The sequence below is a fragment of the Pogona vitticeps genome, chromosome 2, assembly GCF_051106095.1.
Source record: "Pogona vitticeps strain Pit_001003342236 chromosome 2, PviZW2.1, whole genome shotgun sequence".
NCBI classification, from domain to species: domain Eukaryota; kingdom Metazoa; phylum Chordata; class Lepidosauria; order Squamata; family Agamidae; genus Pogona; species Pogona vitticeps.
Window position 1 is genome coordinate 171,646,256 of NC_135784.1, and position 13,110 is coordinate 171,659,365.

Genomic DNA, 13,110 nt, shown 5'->3' on the forward strand with positions numbered 1-13,110 from the left:
ATTGCTCTCCAAATTCTATTTGTAAGAGAAGGCACTCGAAAGAAAAGAAAAAGGAAGGACAGGGACGGACACACACACACACACACAATCGGAGGAGGAACAGAGGGGAACTCCGCAAAACGGACAGGGTCAAAGACTTGCACACGAGCCGGAGACTCTGGAACAGCCAAGGCGGGCCTTTTATTTCACCAACCGAGTTGGACAGGAGGCAGCTGAGGAGGAAAGAGAGCCCTTCTTTTCTGCAGCGATTCCCTTTATGTGGCTGAGGAGGGAAAAATTCGCCACGTGAGCGATTAAAACACACACACACACAAATACACGACTCCACCTTTCCTCCAGTGCCGGTCGGGGAATCGCGACCCCCCACACACACACCCTCTCCTACACGCGCGCACGCAGACAGTCCCCATGGGAACAGCTCACCAGTTGGGGGATTCACAAGAAAAAGAAAATATTAACCGAAGGGGACGGGGAGAGATCTCGATAAATAACCCAAAGACGTAACAAGATCTGCCGCGAAGGGGAACTTTCCAAAGGAAAAAGAAACGCCGATATATATATAGCTAATAAAAGACCACGCCCCAGCACCACTCTCGGCGCGCGAAAATAGCCTCCTTAAGCCGTACTACCAGCTTTCCTACTTCCGGTCGTTGGCTGTTTATTTTATTAATAATAATTTTCTGCATCAGAAGCTGCATAGATTGTGGCCTGGGGGCACTGATGGCCGATCGTTCCTTCTCTAATGCATTTAGTGACTCGTTGTTGCTTCTTGGGCACGGTGTGGGTTTTAATTACATAGGGGGAGTGAAGGCATGAGGGCGGTTTCAAGTCAGGAATTATGAAGGAATTATAAGGAGCAGCCATTTATGCGCTGGCTGGATAGCTCAGTGGTTTGGATATGGGAGTTTGGTTCCCCATGGGACCTCCAGGGAGAAGAGCCAGCCTGGGTGGCCTTGGGCAAGCTGCACAGTCCCAGGGCGGCCCCAGAAAGGAATGGGAAACCACTCCTGAGTACTCCCTACCTGGAAAACCCTGGAAAGGGTGGCCATAAATCAGAATTAGATTGATGGACATGATGATGATTAAGAACCAGTTAGTGTCTGGTGCCTTCTGGTCAGTGCGGAGAAGGCACAGCAGCCAATGGTGGGCAGAATGGGGACCAAAGTTAGTATTTCCACACACTGTTCTGCAGACAGACCTGCAAACATTCACACATCCAGAAGTGAGCAAGCTTTCACCCAAACGCTAATTTTTCCTGCCCTATTGGTTTACTTCACCAGTGAGCTGAGGAGTAGACAAGTGCACCTTGCCCCCCCTCCCAAGTTAGGAAAGTTCTGACCTGCTGCTGATCTGCACCCTTCCTTTCAAAGCAGAACTGTTGGCTTACTCACAGGTAGATACATACACGGACACCCTTCTGGGGCTTGGAGTTCAGCAGGAGGGGAAGACATGCACACCTTGCCTTGAGTAAGGAGGCAGACAGGGAGTAGCTTGAGGTGAAGCACTGCAATGCACCATTTCCCTACAGGCATCCTTCTTTGTTAAAAAGAATGTAAAAAGAGCTGTACTGAATTAACCCAAAGGAAGGACCATTTTATCCAGCATCCTAATTTCCTGCAGTGACTGATTGGATATCTCCAACAGGAAGCTTGAAAAACCCACTTAAATACAGGGTCATCACCCACTTCCCTACTTTTGAACTCCTCCAACAGGTCCAGCACATTAGCTGTGGTAGGAAGGGAAATGTATCCATTGTGACTGGGTGTGTGTGCAGTCTGCTTTAAGAGACAGGCCCAGAAGGTCACTGGGCTACCAAGCCCTGTGGGAGGAGAATATAGAAGGGAATGCTTTTAGTCCTGGACAGAAACACTTGTGGACATATTTGCTTACAAATATGTGTGTATATTTCTCAAAGGCACATGCTGCTTTGTGGTCTAGGAGATTTTTAATAAAGGACTTTTAGTTGAAACATCTGTAGTGCTCTTTCCTGTTTCCTCAAAACCTAGTAAATCAAGGACCATGTAAAAAGGCAAGCATGCTGGGAAACGTTACAACATCATAATCTCAGGCTATCACTTACATGAGAACCCCTGAAACTTCTGATCAAATTCCAATCAATCACAGATGTGTATTTTTTTTTACCTGACTGTCATTTAACAACATAAACTCTAATTGTTTACTAATAAGCCACAAACACAATGATTCCCACCATTCGCTTCCTTACAGATCTTGTTATCATTGCCTTCCTTTTTATTTCCAGTGTTTTTAATGTTATTTCAGAGTAAAATTCCATCCTGGGGGAAAAGAAGGGCTCAAGGACTAAAATTAATGTGGGAGTATGGCCAGGGGAGTTATGAAGTAAAAATGTCTAAGAGTAATATCAAGGAGGTTAGAAAGGGGAGCATGGTTAAGGGAGTCAGGGGTTTACCAGAATAGACTTTAGTTTTGAGTACTGCACACAGTTAGTTAGCCTGGAGCAAGTTTTGTGAAACACTGTAGGACTTCTGAGGGAACAGACCTGGGATATTTGCATAGAAATAAAAGATCTAGAAGATTAATCTTTTCATCAAATAATATTTGAATTTATGAGCTAGAATATAGACAGTGAAGCCCTCATGCATCATTCCTTAGATTTTGTACCAAATGCAAAACAAGAGTTTCCTTCTCATCTGTATTTTTTTCTTTAAAGTCTCTCCACAACCCATAAGAGTTGTTGAACTGCTGTCCTGTTGGTTTTTATTGCATGCCTGTTGGCCGATCTCTTTCAGATGTGTCAAAATGCCTGATCCATTTTCAAATTTTAAAGTTGGAATGATCGCAGTAAAATTGCTTGCACTGTTACTCAGTGACCCGTAAATGTCATTAACCCAGATCTGAACAAGATGGAATTTTCAATCAAAGAAATGATGCGGCCTTCCAAGAAAATAGGACTAAGTCTTCATTCATTATCTTGTCTGGGAGTGAAAAACAAGCTGCCCTTATATGAGCTACCTAATCTGTTGGTTTGTGTGAGAACTAGATAATTGGAGATGAAAAACAAAACCTAGCATTGCCCCCTGTTGCCCCTTCTAAGTGAGTAGCTTCTGTTGGGCTCCTTCTCAAGCTAGTCTCCATCTCAACAACAGCTAAGCACCTATACTTCATATTTGCCACGTGACCACAGAAACTGTCTTCGGACAAACGCTGACTCTACGGCTTGGAGATGGGGATGACCACTGCGTCCTAGAGTCGGACACGACTGGACTAAATATCAAGGGGAACCTTTACCTTTAAGTTTACATTTAAAATGCAACATTTCAACAAATAAAATTCAGTATTTGCCTAAATTATTGGGACAAGCAGCATTCACTGAGTTTCTGCCTTCCACGGTACTGCTATAAGTCAGAGCTGTCTTTGTGGAGGGAAAGAAAACCCATTTTGTCCAAAATCAGACGGTCTATCAAAACACCTTTCTATCTGATATGGGTGTTTACCGTCATTCCCGTATGGTTTATGAAACTCTTCCAGTAGCCTTTTTTTTTTTGAAAGATAGTAATTGATAGAAATAGTTCATTTCTAGTCCTTTTACTGAAAGGACTTTAGTGAGCGAAGTACTGTACAAATTGTGGGCAGCCGCCTCAAGACTGTTTTTGTATTCTCTCCACCACCCCTGCCTCCACCCCACATTTTTACCAGGAAGAGAAGACACTAATTGTTCTCACAGAAATCTCTAGGGAGTCATTCCCCCACTGGCCTGTTCGAATACTGTGGAATGACTACCCATCCCAACTAAAAATCACATTGCTATGCAAATAGGTGTCTGCTGACTAAGAGAATCTATGGGGCAGTAAACCCAGTTATTGGCATTGAAAGAAGAATGGTTTGATCATGGGAGATGTTTACTCATGCAACATCTTACATCAATAAATGGAAGCATAGTTTGCTTTAGACTGAGTTATGCATCTAGACGTGCTAAAATGAGTACAGAGGGACATTATCCTAAATACGCATACCTAGGATTGCATTTTAAGGGATTAGATAATCTATTTTTTTCTATGGATTCTGCTTTTCAAAAGGTGTATCTTTCATGTTGGGATTTCAGTGTAAAAGTCATTCCTTGTTTTGTTTTATTTTTGCATTGAATCCTAAGACTCATTAAGAACACAGAACAGGGCCTTTGTGCAATAACACCTGTGTTGAGGAACACAGCAGATTTCAACTGTAGAAATCAGCAAGTGAAGCATTGCATAGTATGGAGATAAACATTTTCACCTGCCAGTAATTAAGCTGCTGTTTGAATGACTTTGACTGATTGAAAAGTTGGCAACCAACTGGCTACACAGATCCGCCTAGGAGTTTCTATAGTTTTCAGTGGAACAAATTCAGTCATGCGTTGCCAAATAACGTAGAATGTATTTGTGCTAGCATTATAGCACAATGCTAACACATTCTGTTTCTTGTTGAGTGCCTTGGGCATTCTGTCTGAAAAAGTGGGATTACAGTGTTTTTATAAATAATAAATAGTAGAGCAATAGTCTCTACCAGATGTTTTGTCTTTTAATTGTCACATGTATGATTGATTTAGGAAAACAGGCAAGAATGTAAAGATGCAATGCTCAATATCACAAGAGAAGTTGCCTGCTGCAAGGTAATACTTGGCTTCCCTACAAAGGGTCAGTTGGAAGATATAAAATGCTAAAAATTTATGCATCAATATCATAATCATCTTAGAACTGCAGAGTTGGAAGAGACCCTATGGATCAAGTCCAGCCTTTGTCAAGGAGGCATGGCAGGGAATCAAAATCCCAACCTCTGGCTTCAGACCTTAGGAAAACTACTTTTTAAAAATCTCTGTGATTCTGGGAGTCATAGTAACTTTTTCAAGCTCTGTACTTGAGCTGTGTTAACATTGCAAATATTTAAAATAGAAAATCATCCTGGTAAACTGATTTCATTCAAAAGATGATTTAATAAATCACCAGGAAGGGGAATGAATTCCCATACTGGTGCTTTATAGGCACCAGACTGACCTTGAACTGAACAGGGGACCTGTGAACAGCCCTGCTTTAAAGAATCTGTAGTATCAAATAGAAGGACAACACCAGAGTTGCCAGCCTTAACAGAGTCTTTGCAAGATCTAGTATAGTATGAGTGCAAGAGCTTTGACCTGGGCTTGGCGGGCCTGGTTGAAAACATTATTCAAACCATGAAACCTACTGGGCAGCCATAGCTCAGTCATAGTCTCTCAAGCTGACATACCTTGTAAGGTTTTTTATGAGGAAGAGGAGGACTATATGCACCACCACAGTGGTGGAGCTTATATATAAGAACAGTGAGTCTGTTCATAGGAAAAAAGTACAAGGGCTGACACTATGGTGTAAAGAAAATAATCTTATACTTAACACCAAAAAACAAAACAAAACAAAAAACTAAAGAACTCATAACTGACTTTAGGAGGAGGAGAGATGTATATTTACCACTGTACATAAATGGTGGAGAGGATTAGTATTTTTACATTTTTGGGTATCTATATTTCAGAGGACCTCTCATGGTCTATAAATATGCTAATATGCTGGTGAGGAATGCACAGAAGATGCTGTACTTCCCAAGAGTGCTCGGGAAGATAAATCTATCTCAGCATTTACTTCTGTCCTACTATCGTAGTACCATAAAGAGTGTCCTAACATATGGCATCCTCTCATGGAATGGGAGCTGCTCTGAAGTGGACAAAAAAGCTTTACAGAGAATCACTAAAATTGCCCAAAATATTATTGGGTGTCACCTCCAAACCTTAGACAATATCATTGCATCCCACTGCTTGAGGAAGTCATTTCATATTCATAGAGATTCTTCCCACCCTGCTTATAACTTCTTTGAACTGATGCCTTCTGGCAGAAGACACAGAGCAATTAAAACTTGAACGACACGCGTTTTGAACAGTTTTTAATCCTAGAGCTATAATTGAACTTAACAAGGAACTTAAGAATTACCAGCAGTGAGCTGTTGGACTGTATTACTATTACTTGGTCTGTAGTGTTGCATGTTGTGTGGTTACTGTGTGCACCTAGGCGAGATTCTGGGTTTTAGGATTGTTATGAGGATGTGTATGTTTTGGTCTGGTCTTTGAGTGTTGTTTGTGAATTTCATTGTATGTGTATACAGTGTATATACATTCAAGGACAATATGCTACTACTACTACTACTACTGCTACTACTACTACTGCTACTACTACTACTACTACTACTACTACGTCCCAAAGATCTGAATGACCAAAGGCTATGAAGCACTAGCACAGACAGTTCTAGTTGCTGGAGTATAAACAGAAATCTGATAAAATAAAGAGAAGATAACTATAGATAATTTAAGCAATGGCCATCTTCCAGTTGCTATCCAGGCCTAGGCTGCAAGTCCTGAGCTATCACAGAAAATGGGTCCTAAACAGTTGTGGCTCATAATTCTAGCATAAGTCATGTTCATGTTTTCTCACCTTGTCTTTATCCCCATCTCTTATGTTCATAGAGAAGTTTTAGCTAATTCTGAGGAACACTGGAAATAAAACTAGCCCCAAACAACCACACCAGGATTGCAGTTCACCATTTGCCTTCAGCAAAGAGCATCAGATGCTGGGCAAGTTTCACTTGATTGGACTGTATGAGACTGAATGTAAGAGACACATTTTCTGTTATTTGGCCAGTGGTTGGTGTAAAAATAATGCATAGTTCCTTCTTTATTACTATTAAATAACATTTTGTGTGGATAGCTTATTTTTGTTCTTAACAGCATTCATATGAAGGCTCGCTTGGCTTTATTATGTACTATGACTTTAAAGCTGTATTGAATGTTACCACAGTTGCTCACTGGAAGGACAGATCCTGAAGCTGAGGCTCCAGTACTTTGACCATCTCATGAGAAGAGAAGACTCCCTGGAAAAGACCCTGATGCTGGGAAAGTGTGAGGGCAAGAGGAGAAGGGGACGACAGAGGACGAGATGGTTGGACACTGTCATCGAAGCGACCAACATGAATCTGACCAAAATCCAGGAGGCAGTGGAAAACAGGAGGGCCTGGCGTGCTCTGGTCCATGGGGTCACGAAGAGTCAGACACGACTTAACGACTAAACAACAAACGGACTTGTAAAATTCCTGAGGCTCAGATACACAAGACAGGCCAGTTGGGTCCTACCTCTTTCCTCTCTCTTGGCTGTTCCCTACCACAACTGTTCTGGGTAGAGGATCTCCAGGTTTTGCTGCACTACAGGTGAGCAGCCGTGTGTCCTGTTGCCCCAACAGATTTAAAAATACAGTGCATAAATCTCTTGATTATGTGGAACAGATCTGCTTTGCCAAGTTTTCATATCCGGGAGTGAGACTGAGAACATATCTATGGCTTTCCTTGAATTTGGCCTCTAGCCATTGCTTTACTGTGTTTCATCAGAATTATCAGAGGAAATAATTTGGCTAAACAAGGCAGGATCATAATCCAGAATGAAACAAAGCTTGTACCAACACCAAATGCCCCAAAGAGCCATGACTGGAAAGGTGCGTGTATTATAATAATTTTTTAAAAAAAAATCTGCCTGAACTACAACCTTGCTTTTGTGGGGGAAGAAGAAAACCAAGACACTTGATATACAATTAATAACCGCACAAGAATGGAAAGTACTCCTCCGGCTTTTGAGCTGCTTTTGTTTTGACCTTCTCAAGGTTGCCAGCCTTGAGAGGAAGATAAATCCCCTGAGCAAAAGAAAAGATGGGGCCTTGAGAAGTGAATTGCTCTCTTGCTGTGTCACACTTTTCCTGAGACTTCTGTTGCAATTCAATAAAACCTCGAGCAAAGGAGAAGAAACTTTGACAGGCTTGTGTCAAAATAGCATTACAAGGGGGGGGGGGGCTGTGTGCAGTAATTTTCCTTTTTTCCACATCACTGGTTTTAAAAATGTTCCGTCTCTCTTTGCAGAGAGCCTGCTGGTACAGTAATTCAAAAATGCAAATAGGAGACATGAAGTCACATTCTTTAAACAAAAGTATTTAAGTTAAAGAGAACTGACTGGAATTAAATACGACAACTCACATTTCATTACCGTATTTTCCTGTGTAGAACACGATACTTTTGTCTAAAATCTTTAGACTAAAAATTTAGGGTCGTCATATACATGGAAGTAAGCTGAGGAGAGAACAAAAACCAGTGGAGGGGGGAATGGATCAAAGCGATCTTGCCGCGCTTTGATCGCTGCTTTCCCCCTCCACTTACTAGGCCCCATGGGGCTTAGAAAGTGGCGGGGAAAGCAGCGAGCAAAGTGGTCCTGCAGTCCTGGGATCTCTGCTTTCCCCCTCCTTTTGCTAAACCCCAGGTTTAAGAAGTGGTGGGGAAAGCAGTGATCAAATTTTCTAATTTGGGGTTAGAAAAGTGGGGGTTGTCTTATACATTGGGGCGTCTTATAAATGGAAAAATATGGTAATTAATGGCTTAATCCTCTGGCCACATGGTGGTAGTGTTGTCTAGAGGTTTCCGCCAGCTCAATTAATCTGTTCAACCATTTTGTAAGCGCTAAAAGAACTGCAAACTAGAAGCAAGGCCCAGCCTGCTTCTAATCAGAATAGCATTTCCACCTACAACAATAGTTTGATACAAGCAATGGTCATGGTCGTTTCTCTTAATATTTTTTTAGTCATTGAAACCAAGCTGTGATATTAAAAGACACCCCGCCGCCCCCCTTGCAGATGGGATGCAATGAATGAAAACAAGCAGGAGCACAAAAGCTCACACCAAATATAATTTATTAGGCTTTCAGGTATAACAAAACCCTTTGCTGGATTCACTAAAACAGACTAGAGAGTCACACAGCTAACCCTCTGAAAATTATTGGTAATTTTGCCAACCCGTATCTGCTTTTTATCTGCTGTTGAGAGTATGACACCTTACATTGATTTCGATGTTATACTGTATCAGCTATTATTCCTTTGCATCAACAAGGTCAGACATGGCTAGTGTCCACGGCATAAGTATGTAAATCCACTCTTCAGGTGGGGGTGAATATGCAATCACCTCAGGTGGGAGGGAAGAGGGCCTCCATTATTTCTTGTTTAGAGTACTCCTGAAAGAGTACAAGCAAATGATCAGTGTTAATTATATGTTGCCATTATGTGCCATCAAGTTGATTGTAGCAACTCTGTTGGCATTTGGGAATACCTGATTTGGTGTAGTGACAGACTAGGACTCAGGAGACCTGGTTTTAGTCCCTGATCTGTCATGGAAATGTACTGGGAATGTGTGGCACTGTGTGAGCAGGAGAACAGAAGTGTGCCGTCCTCCGTGAAGTAACCACAGAAAGAACATGAAGACTGTGGAGTAGAGTTGATAAAGCTGGACGATGAAGGAACAGGAGTTACGAAAGCAGTGGAAGTGTTCCTAGCAGAAGAGAGAGGGACAGGCAAGGGAGGAGTCAGAAGGGTGGAGATGGGAGGATATAAAAGAGGAACGTGAGGAGAGAGAGAGGAGGAAGGAGTTGAAGGAGAGAAGCGTACAGACCAATGAGACTGGCGAGCAAAGAGATAGGATCGCGAAGCTGGTAAAAGATTTTCCCAATCTGATGACGGGAGGATTATTACCTACACCACCTGATCGGTACTTGAAGGGGGTTGGTGAACAGAGGGAAAAATGGAAATGGGAAGCAACATCTCCTATTCTGGGTTCGGAGAAGAAGGAAATCCCTTATCGTACCAGTCCCTATCTCCCCAGGTTGGAGGGATCTCGAGTCGCGCACCCGTGTTGCGGGACGGCTTGTGCGGTTCTGAGCGCACCGTTACAGAACCAAATAACCAGCTCTACCCTTGGCGCGAAGAGAATGTGAAGGAAACTAGAAAGGTTGAGAATGTTAAGGTTAAAAGTTATAAGCTGTTGCCGGAGGTGGAAATGCTGGATCCATTTGGTTTAGGAGTTTCTGAAGTTAAGGACAATAAACAACCGTTGTTTGTACCTGTTGCTTCGTCTCCGTCAGTTCTTCCCGCCAGAACCCCTGGCCCGCCCACTCTTTCAAAAGAACCCAATCACACACTGGAAAAACCATTCCTTAAATATTTCACTTACCCTGAAAGCCTTTTGTGATCGCAAAACGATGTTTTAAATGGGAAATTTCGCTTCATGTTGATCGGTTCCTTGTTTCGGGAACCAATTTTTTGCTTTACGACGATCAGCAAACAGCTGATCATCGGGTTTCAAAATGGCCACCAGCATTCAAAATGCCCCCCCTCTGTTTTCTAGGACGGATTCCTCGCTTTACAGGCACCGAAAATGGCCGTCGTATGGAGGATCTTCGCTGGACGAGCAGCTATTCAGCCCATTGGAATGCATTAACCTGGTTTTAATGTGTTTCAATGGGTTTTTAAATTTAGTTTGACAATGTTTTCACTCTACAGCGATTTCGCTGGAACGAATTAACATTGTCAAGCGAGGCACCACTGTAGAGGGCACAGAACACAACAAGAGGGTTTGAGCTATGTGTTTGACATTGCCACCCCACGGCCAAGCAGGGATTTGAACCCAGGTTTCCCGAGTCCTAATAAAGCAAAAACAAAAAAAGCATGCTGCTTATATACCACCCCTATAGCACTTAAAGCACTCTCTGGGTGGTTTAAATTTTAGATAGACCAGTGTGTGTTGAGGTGTCATTATGGTCTCCCTCCACAATACTGTATAAGGAAAATGCGAATCCTTTCTCACACTCCTTATCAAAGTGACTACAGAAAGCCTTAAGAAGGGCAGTGCAGGAAAAGATGAGTCACTAGAGACATTATTGTTCAACATGGTCCTTGTTTAGGGAAGGCAGCAGGTAGGAAGTTGCCTCTTTCCCCTGAAGATCAGTACCAGCAATAACAAGTCAGATACGGTGGTGCCTTGCTAGACGATAACTGAAATCACTGTTTAGCGAAATCATTGTATAGCAAAAAGCATTTCCCATTGGAATGCATTGAAAACTGTTTAATGTGTTCCAATGGGGAAGAATTGTTGTCTAGCGAAGATCGGCCATAGGAAAGCCACTTTGCGAACCGCCGATCAGCTGTTTAAATCACTGTCTTGCGAAGCTTAGGTCCCGAAAACACCTGTTTGCGAGCGCAGAGGGAGCTGTCAAAATCGTCATCTAGCGAAAATCGGTTTGCGAAGCAGGGACCAAACATTGTCCTGCGAAATTCCCCCATAGGAATCACTGTTTTGCGAATCGCTATAGCGATTGCAAAAAGCCGATGTCTAGCGAAAAAACTGTCATGCGGGGTAACTGTCTAGCGAGGCACCACTGTAGTCTCGCGTATCTTTCTCCCTGTATGTGGAAATTAAGCTCTTTCCTTAAAGAGGTGACTCCCAACCTTGGCCACCCCCAGATATTCTTTGGCTACATCTCTCAGAAATCCTGGCCAGCACAGCTGGTGGTGAAGGCTTCTGGGAGTTTCAGTCCATCTGGGGACTCAAGGTTGGGGACCACTGCCTTTAAGGGAGGCTGAAGAGCTCCTCTAAAAATTACATTTAAATACACAGAGAAACCAGTTATATTAAGCTACTGAACACCTTTTTCCTGGAAGCAACTGAATGACAGCATGGTGCAGTTGTGAAGAGGGCTACCCTGGGATCAGGGAGATGAAAACTGAAACCCTACTTCAGGCAGACTAAATAGCTTTGGCCAGTCACTCCCTCTCTCACAGGACTGTTGTGAGGATGAAGTAAGAGTGGTAGCTACATTCCTGCACTGAGTTCCTTGAGATTAAGGGCAGGATGTAAGGAAATATAATAAATATGGTGGGTAGGCAACAGACATCCTGGAGAGTTAAGTCAGGTGGGCCTTAGAAAACTTGTCTAACAACAAGGCCAGTGGAGGTGATGGCATCCCAGTGGAACTATTTAAAATCTTAAAAGATGACACGGTTAAGGTGCTACATTCAATATGGCAGCAAGTTTGGAAAACGCAGCAGTGGCCAGAGGACTGGAAAAGATCAGTCTACATCCCAATCCCAAAGAAGGACAGTGCCAAAGAATGCTCCAACTACCGTACAATTTCACTCATTTCACATGCTAGCAAGGTTATGCTCAAAATCCTCCAAGGTAGGCTTCAGCAGTATGTGGACTGAGAACTCCCAGAAGTACAAGCTGGATTTCGAAGGGGCAGAGGAACTAGAAACCAAATTGCTAACATGCACTGGATTATGGAGAAAGCCAGAGTGTTCCAGAAAAACATCTACTTCTGGTTCATTTACTATGCAAAATCCTTTGGCTGTGTGGGCCACAACAAACTATGGCAAGTCCTTAAAGAAATGGGAGTGCCTGATCACCTTATCTATTTCCTGAGAAACCTATAGGTGGGACAGGAAGCAACAGTTAGAACTGGATATGGAACAACTGATTGGTTCAAAATTGGGAAAGGAGTACAAGGCTGTATATTGTCCCCCTGCTTATTTAACTTATATGCAAAATACATCATGAGAAAGGCAGGACTGGAGGAATCCCAAACCGGAATTAAGAAATATCAACAACCTCCGATATGCAGATGATACCACTCTGATGGCAGAAAGGGAGAAGGAATTAAAGAACCTCTTAATGAGTGTGAAAGAGGAAAGTGCAAAAAATGGTCTGAAGCTCATCATAAAAAAACCCTAAGATCATGGCCACTGGTCCCATCACCTCCTGGCAAATACAAGTGGAAGATATGATGGTATTGACAGATTTTACTTTCTTGGCCACAAAATTAAAAGACACCTGCTTCTTGGGGGGAAAGCGATGACAAACCTCGACAGCATCTTAAAAAGCAGAGACATCACCTTGCAAACAAAAGTCCGAATAGTCAAAGCTATGGTTTTTCCTGTAGTGATGTACAGAAGTGAGAGCTGGACCACAAAGAAAGCTGACCGCCGAAGAATGGATGCTTTTGAATTGTGGTGCTGGAGGAGACTCTTGAGAGTCCCCTGGACTGCAAGGAGAACAAACCTATCCATTCTAAAGGAAATCAGCCCTGAGTGCTTACTGGAAGGACAGATCCTGAAGCTGAGACTCACTTTGGCCATCTCACGAGAAGAGAAGACTCCCTGGAAAAGACCTTGGTGTTGGGAAAGTGTGAAGGCAAGAGGAGAAGGGGACAACAGAGGACG

General features: G+C 42.9%; 1 protein-coding gene across 7 annotated transcripts in view; it reads right to left on the reverse strand.

Moving 5' to 3' along the window:
• Positions 1-12,543, reverse strand: part of GTSF1 (gametocyte specific factor 1) — a 47,500-nt gene extending 34,957 nt beyond the window's left edge. Inside the window, exons 1-2 of one of the 7 annotated variants that reach the window (XM_078385098.1) lie at positions 424-536; positions 194-262 (exon numbers count right to left, since the gene is read on the reverse strand). The gene's annotated coding sequence lies outside the window, so the exon portion shown is untranslated. Of the gene's footprint in view, positions 1-86; positions 263-423; positions 582-1,391 lie in introns of those variants that run through there. The other 6 variants (XM_078385099.1, XM_078385100.1, XM_020778880.3 and 3 more) reach the window with 6 other exon arrangements.
• Positions 12,544-13,110: the final 567 nt, after the last annotated feature.